The 14,900-nt window shown below is 38.1% G+C and overlaps 1 long non-coding RNA gene across 1 annotated transcript; it reads right to left on the bottom strand.

The window, feature by feature from the left end:
- Positions 1 to 1,152: 1,152 nt before the first annotated feature.
- On the bottom strand, positions 1,153 to 13,086 carry LOC114143599 (uncharacterized). Its single transcript, XR_003595278.1, has 3 exons — positions 12,956 to 13,086; positions 2,396 to 2,457; positions 1,153 to 1,300 (listed from the first exon to the last, which is right to left on the bottom strand). It is a non-coding gene; the product is annotated as an uncharacterized LOC114143599 (long non-coding RNA).
- Between the last annotated feature and the right edge of the window lie 1,814 nt (positions 13,087 to 14,900).

Genomic DNA, 14,900 nt, shown 5'->3' on the forward strand with positions numbered 1-14,900 from the left:
TTTTGTATTTTAAAAAGTGAATAATTTAGCCCTGTATGACCGAACCTTAACCTTGTTATTATTCTTTCCTCCTTCCTATTCCTTCTTCCTATTCTTTTCTGTCCTACAGCCACCTGAATTTTATAGAACCACCTTCCTGTTAACCCTTTATCCCACCTTCTCTGCCATATTTTCATCATCTCTTCTTTGACTTTACTTTTCCCTTCCGATTTACTCATCCTAACTGTAAAACTAATAGGATTATGTATTGCCTTCTTTGCCGTTATATCAGCCTTCTCGTTTCCTACTATCCCTATTTGTGCTGGAACCCACACAAATGTAACTACTAATCCCAAATGTTGTATTCTAAATAGATTATGATATATTTCTAATAAAATGCAGACCAAACATTAGGCACCACCCTACTTTTAAAAACTCAAATCCCACAAAATCTCGCAGGATTTCATGTTTCTTCAAGAATAGTGGGCAGGATAAAATATACAAAAGGAGACATAACCTCAATTATTAAAAATATCTGGGTTGTCCCAAATAACCTGGGTTACACATATAAAGGATAAACTCTAGTCCAAGAAAAGGAGTATGAAAGGAATATTAAAACAATTGTATATTTAATATTTTTAATAGTTTAAGGTATATTTGTTTACCCTATGAACAGAGATACAATTTCCTCAAATGGCTGCTCCCCTTGATATAAATTCTCATACCTGTTGTCATCGCTACTAAATGCATCCTTCTAAAACTGACTGAAAATCTGTTCCCCTTACTCTATTAAACTATGCAGCATCGTTTTTCTTGCTGGAATGTGCTTTATTTTCTTCTAAATCTCTCCTGACAACTCCTCGCTGCTCTATGAAAACACAGCCTGCCTCAAATATACAGAAATGTTGTGACATCAGTGCTGGTTGTACCTTAATCAATCATTACTTCTTAGATTCTTTTGTCCAACTAAAAATTGCTTTTTTAGGAATTTGTAAGTTAAAACAAATATTTGCCCACAAAAGCAAATTAAACATTATATTTTTATAATTCTTCACTCTACAATCTGGTCCATACTGGGCACTCAAAGGTGTGCTTATAGAGTCTTATATGGCATTTATCTGCTATCTCTGGGGTACCATTTATGTTTTATTAGTACGACACATAAATGGCATTCTCACAAGTGTGTTTATGGATTTCAAATATGTGGGTGTTAAAGTAAACGATGTCATGAAGAAAGAGGACTCCATCAAGATTCTCAACCAAGCAGTCTGCAGAGAAACTCAGTCTTGTGTGGCATTGTTCGAGTCAGCTTCACAAAGACCTAAAACAAAAAACGAAAGAGGTGAAGAAATGCTCAGGTTACAAAAATATTTACATTTCGGATCTGCCTAGGCAGTGTTCATACTTGAATCTGTCAGAAAATTAGTGAAGGGAGCTAAAGCTTGGGGTGAAAAGCAAGGATGCATTTCAATGTCAAAGACTTGGAGTTCATCAGAAATAATAAATCATCTTTGCTGACCAACCATAACATGGCTTAGATTTCTAGAATGCCAATAAAGATTAAATATTTCTGATGTATAAGTTAAGTATAAAAGTTAAGAGTTGTGCTTTGCCTTTGATATCTCTAGTTATCATGATTTAAGGTATAAGCTTAATGTCTCGATGATCAGTAATATTTAATTATAAATAATCCTTTAGATGACCTGGGAATCACTCTTCTGATTACCATAACCATCCAGGTTCTGTAGAATTAGTAGAAATCTGGGTGAATTATGCCTTTTAGTAATCTACTGAGACAGTTGGGAATATTTAGAGGCAAACATGGTAGGAAAAAAAACACACACTATGGAAAAAGCTGTCAGAGCCTTATCTAAAGTCACATCAAAGCTTCCAGTCATGGGGGATTTAACCAAACCTACAGTATGTCATGGCTCATTGCTGGCATGACTCGAAGAATTTAAGCTGCTGTTTAATGCGTTTGAGCTTTGGTACGCCGTCAAATACACAAGCATTCCCCTCTGTGACAATGACCCGGAGTTTGAAGCATTTGCACGACGGATTATTTGTCAAGGCCACTGTCACATAACTGAGCCTGAGCCAAACAACCAAAAATGTCGCAGACAATAAAACTTTTTTATTATGAACTCCTCTGCACTCAACTGCGCACAAATCTCACATTTATCACACCGTATTTCACTCTCTCTCTCGACGTAGATGAAATATGATAACTGAAAACACGACCCCAGAAAGCCGCAAGAGAGATGAAGAGTAATGAATTTAATGTTTGCTTGGTGTGACTTCAGAACTTAATCTTTTTAACGCAGCTACAAAAACTACATCCGCCATTCTTACAATAACTCAAATGTGACATACTTTGCTTTTCAAGCTGCGTGGGAGTTTGCAGAACTCTACTTACTATGTTTCTCTAACTAGATGGAAAGTTCCCGCCATTAGAGGGGTCGGACCTCAGCAGTAAGCCTGCGAAAATAGATAAATGACAATGCTCAATAGGACACTGCTCTGTTCTAATGAATTAAACCACAGATGTCCCCTAGACTATGCAGATACAAATTCAACAAACACTAAAACCTGTTATTCCGGGGGTTTGTGAGAAAGAAATATAAAGTTATTTCATGACATGGTATTGTTCTGGTATATATTAATCAACTAAAATGAATGAAAAAAAAACATTTTTCAGTAATTACAGCAAGCCGGGTGATAACATGTGTAGTTCACAGTTATCATTTTATCTCATCCGTTTACTTTTTTCTCCCACCTGTCTGTATGGACTGTCTCGGTTAAATCAAAATGAAGTTAATTCTTCAAATGCATACATGGTGGCCACTTTATTAGGCACACCTGGCTACTATTCCCATTTTGTGCTTAGAGATGTCTTAGTGTCTAAATGATTCCTCAGAGTTTTTCTTTTTCATATTAATATGGTGGCTGTTGGAAGCAGGGAGATGGGTACAGTGTGGTCTTAAATAAATGGACGTGGCTCGTAACAACATTCAGGTAGTCAGTGGCCTTTAAATGATGTTCAATTGATACAAAGTGGTGCCTATTCTGCTCACTATTGCACCATCACCAGCAGCCTGAACTACTGATCCAAGGCAGGACGGATTCAGCTTTCAATGTTTTTAACGCAAAGATCTGCCCCTATAGAAACTCAGGGGCCAGGTAATTTTTTTGTCAGTCTCTAATTGTCAAGTTTTGGTGAGCCTGTGCAAATTATAGGGACGGTTTTCTGTTCTTAACATTCAGCAGTGGCACCTGGTATAGTTTTCTGCAACTCTGTAGTTGCCTTAAAACCCATCTGCCTTAAGGTATGGCTTGTTGACTTGGTACTCCTTGGTTGTAAGAAGTGTGTTTTTTGAGTTATGGTTGAGTTATCATCTCAATCAACTGGATTTCATCTCCTTTTTTTCATAAATATGAGGGATTGTTTGCATGAAAATCATAAACCAGTACAGTAATAGTCATAAGTAAGCAGTAAAGTCACATAATATAATGCAAATCTATCATTTTTTAATTACTACTGCATGCTTTATGTATGCAACAAATAACTCCCTGTACTGCAATAAGCCTTTAGTGATTATTTATGTAACATCCATTCAGGTTCTCTATGCCTGAAATCCAATTATAGATACTTGCTTAATGCAATATAAAGCGATATTAAGGTGGTCTAGTCATTACTTAATTACAGCTAAGTTGTTTCAGTGCCAAAACAGCAGACACTGACTAGAAGTAACTTTTTCAATAAAACATTGTTTTTAATAGAAAACAACAGAGTTGGCAAGAACAGAAGGTTCTTTTTGAGTAGCTGTATTACTTATTAAACTGGGTCCATGTTTGCTATGAACCCATGTCTGCTATTGGTTCATAGCAAACACTATGAACCCAATGATTTTTTAAAATTTGAAACTAAAGTTGTTTTTTTATCACAAAGGTCACTGTATCTGTTTCACTTGTACAATGTTGCTTCTGTCATTTCGTAGCATCACCAAGTGCAAATGTCAAGTCTTTTCTTTGATTTGTTGTGTTATGGGCTGCACAAGGAAACTGTTTTAGTGCTTTCATCTCATAGCAAGAAAATCCTGGATTCAGAACCCAGCTGGGGTCATGAGCATGTATGGGTTCTCACTGGTTACTTTGGGTTCCTCCTTTTGTTCTCCCTCCATTTGAGGTTCCCCATGCAAACCTGTAAGGTTTAAGCAGGTACTAAAAATGGATTGATGAAGACAAAACACAACATGACTTGACTCGCTTTTTTTTATTCAGCAATGTTTTACACAATAATCTACTCAGCTGATAAAATTTGCTCTTAAAAAAGGACAATCTAAACAAACTGCTTTGTATTCAGAGCTGCATAAAAAAAGAATCACCTTTCAGACCAGATCCTTTTAGGCTTTCTTCCTAATGACATCATTCTGTCTGGACGTAAGCTACGTAATGGACCTCTAGCTGCTTTCAGACATTACAACATACTCTTTATCTCAGCTCCAGTACAACGATACAGTCACAGAATAATAATATGAGAATTAAAGGAAAAATACTTCCAAAGTAAAATAAAATATGAACACCTCTACTGTATCTCCAACATCATCTAGTTTGACTTTTACCTCTACTCATTATCAAGTATTTTTTGTAATATTAATGTAAAGGTCAAAACTGCCCAACGTGTGCAAAGAAACGAGTGCACAAGAAATGTTTACGCGTGAGCAATTAGTGTTATAAGAGATGTTACACAAAAGATAATACTCATACCCCTGCAACTTTTTCATAGTTCATCACATTATGATCACCAGCATAAATTGATTTCATAAGGGTTTTATGTAGCAGACAGGCACAAAATAAAGTGAAACAACAGCGATGCATGGTTTACAAAGTATCCAAATAAAACGTTAATGGTGTTTACGTGCTTTTGTTTTCAGCTCTCTTTACTCTAATCTCTCTAAATAAAATCAAGTGAACTCAACCCCCTTTAGAAGTGACCTAATTAGTAAATCAGGTCAATTTGTGTGTAAACTGATCTCTGTATAAATCAAGCTGTTCTATTAGAGAACATTAGTAAACAAACGGCATCATGAAGACAAAGAAAAGCAGAAATCCACAGCAAACCGGTCAGGGAGAAAAGTGCTGAGAAGTTTAAACAGTTGTAGGCTAATATTTGCCTTCAGCCAGAGAGGCACAACAACTGAGAACCTGAGGACTATTGCATTAGTTGGACATTCCCCAAATCTGGCTTTTATTGTTAGACTGACAAGAAGGAACCCATCATTGAAAGAATGCCGTAGGAAGGCTTGTTTCAAATTTTTGGGGTACACAGAGAACTTGTCCAAGAAGGTAGTGCAGTCAGATGATGGCTACGTTTGAAAGGTCACCCATAACAAACCTTACCCATGCTGCAGTGCAGGAACATCATCCTGCGAGGAGGAAGTTGAGCAGCAGGGAGAGCATAGCTGGTTAAAGTTAATGAGAAGTTCAGATGGAGATAAGTACGGGGCAGTCCTGGAAGAAAACCTGTCGGTGGTGTCGAAAGATTTAAGAAGTCTCCTTTTTAGCAGAAAATGACACAACAAATCCACAGTGGGATTATTTATATCAAAACACATCTGTGTTAGATTGGTTTCTGATTGCAATGCAACAAAAATGCAACAAAAAAAAAAAAAACATGAACACTTTGGAAAGGCATATATCCAGTTTGGACATGACATTTTGTAGATGTTAAACAATTTTTTGTGTAAATGGAGATAAATCCTAATTTTTTTTAACTTTTAAAAAATGTGTATAGTTGCAACGAGCCGTTGCTCTCCAGCTACCCCAGAATTTTGAAACCATAAATTTCACTTTGACTTCTGCTAATTCCTAGTTGTTCTCAACAGTGTTTGTGCCACACTAATACACATTTGCACTTACACAAAATGTACTCGTTAGTCATTCTGTCATAAAAGCGGTGTCAGCATGAACAATAAACATACCTCATCCAAAACAAGGCTTTTTGTCTGTCTAAAAGAAATAGTGTTGGCAGCCAGAACCTCTAACAACGCAGTCCAGCACATACTCACACACACGCACGCCCACAAACTGCGCTACATGTAACACAACTTTTTTACGCCTGTCTGATTATAGTAGATGATAAAGTAGCGGAGAATTAGCCTATCTAGCAAACCATCTGAAGCTAAAACAGTGCGAGATGCTGGAAAGAGAAGAAGAGGGAGGGATGAATAAGGTGCAGAAGACAGGAAAGAAAGAAAAGGAAAAATAAATGTGATCAGCTGGTTCTTCCAGCCCAGCCGTGAAATCCTAACTCAGGTAAATATGGACATTTCACACACCTATGCACAGTAGTTAAGTATCCTCTTCTCTGATGTTCACACAATGCGCAGAGAGACAGCTCAGCATGACACCAGATGGTCTAAATTCTCACACTCATGTTGGTGTACGCACACACATGCACCCCCCCATCCTCACACACACACGTACCCAGACTAGCAAGATTGCGTTACTGGTGAATTTCTCTGCTTGTTTAGACGCCACATGAGCAGAGGGAGGCTGGTTCCAGCAGCTCCTCGATGCATAATTAACAGGCCCGGTTTGGCACCTGGCACCCCCAGAGGTCGCGGCGTCCTCTCCATTAGCCCGGCGCCAATCAGCCTCTGGATCACCTGAGCGCGTCCTTGTCCCAACAGCAGATTGCCCAGAGGACATCAGTCACATTATACAGCCCAATCAGCAGCTGAGGCTCGCACAAAGGCTTGAGCAAAGACAGCAGGAGATGGAAGACAGCGGCGGTGTCTCCCAGATGAAGCTGGGCTGCCACTCAGGGGGGTCGTAGAGGGCACGACAAAACACACACCGCACAAGGACGCGACCTTGTACATGCGCAAACAGCCCCATCATGGCGCAGATCAAAGAAAGAACACTCTGATGGACACAAACTAATTCAGCCCTAATGTTGGGAAAAATACTTCAAGGTCTTTGCCCGGCGCAGGTTATATTAGACTGTCTATTAAACGGGATTTGTTGCAATAATCCTTCTGATGGGTGCAAACATGTTTCTTTTAAATGCCATTCCCGTCCAGGTCAGTATAATTGTGTTTCTGCAAATGCCACAGCAGGTGTCACCAGTTTTAATTTATCTTAGACATTCCGTGGCATTTTGTTGAGACGTGTCCAATGAGTTTTTGCCACATCAATAAGAAGTGTGTGAACTTTTGCTGGTGAACCTACAGCCCACCTCCGCTGATGAAGCAATAGAATCTAATGCAGAGCCCAGCACCTCCGTGACCGCAGTCATATTAGTTCTGGTGTAGCAACACTAAATACTTCAATCAGTAATAGCTTTGGTCTGATGACATATCTAAAAAAACGTCTGAAGCTCACCAAGCAAACTATTTGTTTGCTCCCAGGCTGCAGCACTACATCTCTGGGCTCACTTTGACCTGGAGCCGGGATCCCACAAACAAAGCTGAAAGACTCCCTTTGAGAAGGGGCCGCTGCTGTGACAGGCAGGAGAAGGAGGGGTTTGAGGACGGGGAAGCCGGGTCGGGGTTCTGAGTTGAGAGTCCCTTAGCTCCTGTTTTCCAGTTTAGAGTGATAGGCTCTAGAGAGATGAAAGCCCCTCAGTCTCTGTGAATTGAGCTCTAGACAGGTCCCACAAAAGTTGATGTACTAACACAGAGCCTCCTTCAAAGAACTACAGAATGACCGCTTTCACTTGGCAGGCCTATTGTTTTTGTTTAGAAAGCCAGTGGTTGACTTTTGCAGGGTGACAATACACTGGACACATGTTATTGTTGAGGCTTAGCTGAAGGCTTCATTCAGTAGATCTAATGCTATTTTTAGATTGCAAAATTTACTTTTGTTTCCATCTTTGGCTTTGAATAAAAATCTCTAGCCTTAAAGAAACATTGAAATATGTTTAAATAGATAAGAAAACGTACTTTTGTGAAATTTTGGCTGAAAGATCCAATTACTTCCCACTACATGATAAACAATTCAAATTCTTGCTTTAAGCCTGTGACGAATTGCATTGATCACCCAATAAAAATCAGACACAAGCCTTACAGTAAAATCACATTTTATGGCAGCAGAATAATCTCAAACAGAAATTTTCAGAAAAATACAATTATTTTTTTCTCATCATGGTATTTCAAATTGACTTTTTTTTTATTATTAATTATTTTATTTTTAAAAACAATCATACTCTTATTGGCTAAAAAAATCTATTACAATTTCTCTGTAATAAGTCTAACAATAAGTGCTTTTTTGTTGAAAGTTGATTAATAATAATAATTATAATAATAATAATAATCAATAGTAATAAAAGACTTTGTTTCCCTGGTATACAGTTTGCATTTATTGTCCATGACTTTCATCACACACTAAAAAAAAAAAAACCCTCAACAAATAAAATGGCTTTTGAGAAGCAATGCTGCTGCAACCAACATCTGATTTTTTTTTTTTGCTCAACTTTAAGTGACTACTTTCACCTTTCCTTTATCCTTATTTCCCTCCTTTCAGTGTTTGCTCCAATAATAAGTGTGTTAACATCTGGAACTCGCCGTCTGTCTCTTTATTGACAAACTGAAATCTGTCAAAAATACCATGACATGATTTTGCTGCAGCATCAGGCCTTACAGTCGGGCATATTTGAAGGGCGGCTGGATTCAGGGGCGTACTAACACGACTACGCCCTCTACAGGTTTTAAAATCACGCTCCATCAGCCGGACTCAACAAAATGGGAAAGACAAGTGAACAGGTCATTCACTTGTTTATCTTCATAAACCAAGAAATAGTTACAACTAAATAATTATTTACTTGTGCTAAATTTGCAGGTTTGATCCAACTGGAACTGTGATAAGCAAGGCTGGAAGAGGATCAGAGTTAACTTGCCACCACGTACATAAGGGAGGTAAAAACATCTTAAAATATTTCTGTTACAGAAGACAGCAAAGAGTGGCATCTTGCGTTTCTACTCTGAGATTCTTTTCAGTAAATAAAGTTGTTTTCTGGGCTATTTTTTCCCCGTGTTTTTCTGCTTCAGTGACCAAGAGTAGATCAGACAAAAGAAGGTAAAATCCCAGCACCTTACTGGAAATATTGAATGAAATTAAGCACAGATGCTTACTCCGAAGCATCGGTGCCAACAGAGGCGCTGCTAGCCATTTAAATAGTTGGTGGTGTCTCCCCTCACGACTGCGGGAAAATGCAAAACAATTCAGGATTTTTCAGCATTCAAAAGCTTATTTGGCTGGAAAACTAATGCTGATGAAAACAAACAAATTCCAAGTGGAATTAAATTAAAACGTAAAGTGAATTAAATCTAACAGCAGGGAATTTTAATACAGAACCAAGATTCATCCAATAAACTACTCTTAGAATAGAACTGGCGCCATGAGGAAGAACCAAGAAGATTCATCTTTTACTGGAGCAAATTTGCTGCTTTACTGTCGCATATAACTATCAAAATGCTTCACACCTTTTTATTTAAATGTGGTTATCGTGATAACTATAACAATAATGATTTTTCACCAGCCTGATTGTTCTGTATCCTACGTGACGTGTGTGATGTACGTGGGCGGAGAAACGCCACCGGGTTCCAGTTGATTTGTCCATAGTGAGAAAAACTTCCACTACTTAACGTGCGGGGTGGAGGATGTTCAGATTAAAGAATGCTGTTAAATGTTGTAAAATAAAAAAGTGAAAGATTTAAAAAGGCACCATCAGTGTAGAGTGGGTGATTTATGAGGTTCTTTAGCTAAATAACCAGGATAAATTTGTTCATTTCTGAAAATAGGTTCGTTTTTTTCTTCTTCGTTTTTTACCTGAGCATTAATAATAAGCGAATCCAACTTTGAATTACTGCTTTACATCTGGAATCTAAATCATCCATTCGGGTCTGATGAGGATTCTCTCTGTTAGTAATTTGCTGCAAATTTGAAAAAGTGAGCAATCTGACGTTCACACTTATTTCACGCTGTGATTAACGGCTCAGATTATTCACAGAAGAGCTTTTCTTGTATTTTTTTTTTGGAGAAACTTCATTTGTATATTATGCAACTGAAATTACTACCCAGTAAATTCAAATCTGTGAGATTTAATGTATCCAATAAACTTTACCTCCTTCTTATTATCTTTACTGGAATGGAGGTATACATAATTAGAAGGAAATGTAACTATATATTGTTTGTTTTAATGTCTTTTTAAGTTGCTTTCTGGTACAATTGCAGGGGAACACTGCAGATCTTTATTGTCCTCTTTTTAGCATCCTTACATGCACAGCCACCAATTTGTCAACCACAAGTGAGAGAAATGCTATTTAAAAGTAAAACTGAGAACATCTGTGATGTAGATTTGGCCAAATTGATAAAACAGAAACGCTACTTTATGCCTGCTCATCAAAAAAAAAGCTATTTCGTAATTAAGACCAAAATTGCGACTGAACATTACGATTCAGTGGACTAGATACTGAGCAACTTAATAAACAACTAACTATCATTTGGCAGGACAAAATCCAAACCAATTAAGTTTGAAATCGTGGAGGGACACTTTTGTTCAGGAAAAAATAGTAGGATACATTTATTTTTCAGAAAATTGCCACCAATCAGCAGTTTTTTTTTTTTTTTTTTGTGGCAATGATATTTTAAAACGCTTTGAAATAAAGATAATGGAGAGTTTGGTTTTGAAATCCTTATTTGCCAGGTAGGATTTGGATCCTAGTCTTTTACTAGGACAATATAACTCATGGTTATTGTTGGAGCTAAACTGCTAAGTTGCAGCTCTGGTTGTATGCTCAGAGTTTTCTGCAGCATCTAACGAGTTTTCTTAAAGGATCACCCTCTATTTAACTCCACCCATCTCCCGATCAACACTGACACACTTCCCTGCTGCTCCTGCTGAAGAAAATCACTTCTCTAAAGTCCCAGGGGAAAAAAAGAAGCTTTTTTCTTCCACTACATCACAAACAGATCTGATCCTATGCCTCCATATTTTATGGCAGCTCAGAAGAACCAGTCATTGATCACATAAGCAAGATATCTTTGAGTAACAAAGGAGCGAGGACTCCATTAACCCCTGTGGCATTGTTTCCTTTGTCTTCTCAGCCAAGACATCGCATTGCTCTGTCCACTCTTCCATCCTACTTGTTGCTCCTGCTCAGATTTGGAGTTTTTTTTTCTTCCATTTGGTTAGAAAGTTCCTTTAATTCTCTCGCAAGTCTTGAAGCAGCTGGCTGGTCAGTCTTGATCGTGTGAGAAGTGGTCTTTTGCTTTGAAGATTCAAATCTGGATTTATAGTAAGTGCAAACACATGAAAAAGGTTAGCAGTTAAGATTAGCATCAAGTGATTGTGCAGAGGAGAGATATGCATCACCGTGCAACGTAAACAATTTACATGATTGTGAGGTTTTGATCTTTCAACATGAGGTAAGCTTGCGTGAGTTTGCGGTGTAAACAATTTGCTCATTTATTTGAAGGAATAACCAGTCTCAATACTCTGGCAGGAATTTCTTGGGTATCTTAACCTATGCACTCGTTTTAGTCTGAGCGCGCACAGTGCCTTTTACATATATTCACACTCTTTCATGTCAAGCAGTTTATCACAGGGAAATGAAAGAAAGCAGAGGCAGAGGGTTTTTAAAATACTAGCACATAGAAACTCAAAAGGCGGCGTGTCCACAATTATTCAGCCTCTTTACTCTTACACACCTAAATAATTTAATTTATAAAACACCTGATTAGTCGTCAACTTGTGTGTAATTCATTCTCAGCATGAATGCAGCTGTTCTATGAAGGCCTCATGCTAGGGAACATTTAGTGAACGAATGGCATCATGCAGACACTGAAACGTCAGAAAGGAGGCACACAGAGCTCTGTTCACTCTATCATTCAAAAATGAAAAAAATACGTGACAGAACTGCTGTCCACCTAAATTATCAGGCCAAACAAGGAGACGATAAATCAGTAACGCAGCCAAGAAGATCACAGGGACTGCAGAAACCCAAAACTCAGGTGAGAATCTTTTGACAACTAATAGGTAAGCAGTCCATAAACCTTACAGAGGCCACAGCAACCATGTGGAAGAAGTTGCTTTGTTCAGATGATGCACAATTGAACTCTACATGCAAATTACTGTGAGTGGATAAGAACAAACATTGTACATCACCCTGAACGCACCATCTCTGCAGTACCACAACTTATACGTGCTCTACAGAATATTTTATATTTATTGACAGAACTCTGAGTGGATATGTTACCAGAATTTAGATGAAGGAATATCTTGACTTGACTTTAAAAACAACTCAGACTTTTTTTTTTCCACTAATACGGGGATTTTATCAGTGTCATGTCAGAGCATGTACTGTACATTCAAAGTAAAGCTGGAGTCTTTTCTGTTTGGTATGTTTATCGTTTAGACTGTGTGGGTTTCCTCAGGGAGCTCCAGCTTCCTCCTACAGTCCAGATACCTTCATGTTAGGTTAATATGGATTCCAAATGGTCCGGAAAAGTGCGGCTATGAAGATGTTTTTCTTTTCTTTGTCACGTTGAGCCAGAGAGGCTGACCTGATTGTACCCTGCCGCTTGTCAGATTAAAGCGCCAAGACTTTGAAAATATGTTGAGTATTGAGCATGTATGTAATAATTAGATTTAAAATGAAGAGTTTTTACAGCATCATTAGGTCACCAGCTACCAAAGGATAGTTTTTAAATTTGACCTTAGTCAAAGCACCTTCTGATGGTAAGGCTGCTCAAAGTCTTACTGGGAAAGTTGGGCAAGTTTGAATACCATGTGGTACCACTAAGTCTTCCTGGCATAAAAAATTTAAGTCTGACACAGTATTGTATATACAGAACATCAATACAAAGATCTTTTCAGACCTGACTGGAAGACTCCAGGGGCCGGATGAATCAAACTCTGTGCACAAAAATGGAAATAAGCATATGGACTGTTTCTAAAGTTTTGTGTTTGTACCTTCATAACTTTGAGAAATCTTCACCCTCATCTGCAAATGCTCACTGTTCACTATCGGATGAAAAGTGCGAACAAGGTGACAATTCTAGGGATTAATAAAGGTAGTAATTTGCTTCAAGCCTTATTAGCAGTAATATTATAAAAGGAACAAATAAATGTTGTTTTTTTTAATTATTATTAACTGACGAGTATTTTAAAATACCCCATTTGAGATTATGATAGCAATAGTAACCGGTGCCTTGCAGGAAGTTTTGAATCCCATCCTGGAGTCTTTCTGAATGAAGTTTCCATGTTCTCCGAGCTATCGCCTGCTGCTCACGTCCCTCTCACACATAAAGAATATGGATTTTAAATTAATGTTTCATTAAACTGCCCTTATGAAGAGTTTGAAAGAGGAGGTCAGGACATGGAGCACAGGCACAGGAACAGGAGGAACAATGAAAACCAGCTGGTCTTTACACTGAGGGAAGAGAGTAAAATACAATTCAAAGCAGGTGAGTTAATCAGGGGGATTAGGAACAGCTGTGCAGGAGAGTAAGTCGACAGGGGGCTAAAGATACACAGTGAGACCAGATTCTGTGGAGTTAATTTAAACTAATTGGTTCTTTGGCATGGGCACAGTTTTTAAACATTTTACTTAGATTTTTGGAGCAGCTTATTGTCAAACTGCTTTATTCGTTCCAAGACCTCATTATGTCTCATTATGTCTTCAGGTTTTTAGATGAATTCCTATTATTATTTTGTTATCTCTGTGAAATATACCAGTGTCACTGATAGTGAAACAGCATGATGGCATGATGCCATGATTTTTGCTGAGTACAGTGTTCTTCGATTGGAACGTTTTGACTCCTACAAACATACGTCTTGTCTTTACGAACAAATAGGGTAAACTTTGTTTCATCTAGCTATATCACATTTATCCAGAATGGCTTGAATCTCAATGGTGCTAAAATGTTCGTTAATGAAGGCTCTATAAATTTTAACAAGAAAAGTGGTCAAACAGCCAACCATGCCAAAACCGTACCGATGAAAGCAGAAAACCTGCCGGGTTTTTTGGGGGGGTTTTTTTGCAAATCAAGAGCATATATCTAAATATTATTGGTGTTGTGTGGATCTATGTAAGCTTTTTTTTTAGCTAAAAATATTTCACCAGGGGTGTTTATTCATGATAGTCAGAAAACAGGCAGAGAGAAGGGAGGGAAACATGTAGCAAAGGTCTCAAGGTCAGGAATTGAACCCCACTTGGCTGAGTTGAGGACTTACCCAACATGCCTAATGTGGATTAGAGATTTTAATTACTAAAAAATTTAAAAAATTTAAGCTTTTACTTTTTTCTCACCCTCTGGTCTTTTACTTGCAGAAAAAAAACATGATTCTTGAGTATATTAAATGTACATAGTGGAGTAATTATTAATCTGTCGTCAAACAATGACTTACTTGGCTTCTTTGTTTGGCCGGCTGTAAAAAGGATGTGTGTGGTTAAATAAACATTTTTTATCTCGTCACATTTTAGCAAAACTGCACTTTCACCTCGTAAGCATGACCTCAGTTAATGGCTACATTTTTGTAGTGTGACATGACTGCCTGCTTCCTCATTTAAATCTGTTTGTCTGCTTGTGTACGTGCGGCCGGGCTGAATATATGCCTTGTCACCGGATGGCCTCCTGAGCCAGGACTTTATTTACTGGCTCGCTTTAGTGTGCAGCGGGAACACAGCCGCCACAGATCACTACACGACCTTAATTATGTTATCAGTCAGGTCCCAGTGTAAATATCCCAGAGAATGTATTTGACCCAGTGGAAAACAAGCACACACACACACACACACCCCAGCAAGTCTCAAACTCTGTGAAATGTGTTTGGGACTTTTTGACGCCTTTCGTTTCAATCTCTTTCTGCCTTCTGACTTATGTGTATTTGATCAATATGTCAGAGGAGCCCCAGT

The sequence above is a fragment of the Xiphophorus couchianus genome, chromosome 4 (assembly GCF_001444195.1).
Source record: "Xiphophorus couchianus chromosome 4, X_couchianus-1.0, whole genome shotgun sequence".
In the NCBI taxonomy this organism is placed as follows: domain Eukaryota; kingdom Metazoa; phylum Chordata; class Actinopteri; order Cyprinodontiformes; family Poeciliidae; genus Xiphophorus; species Xiphophorus couchianus.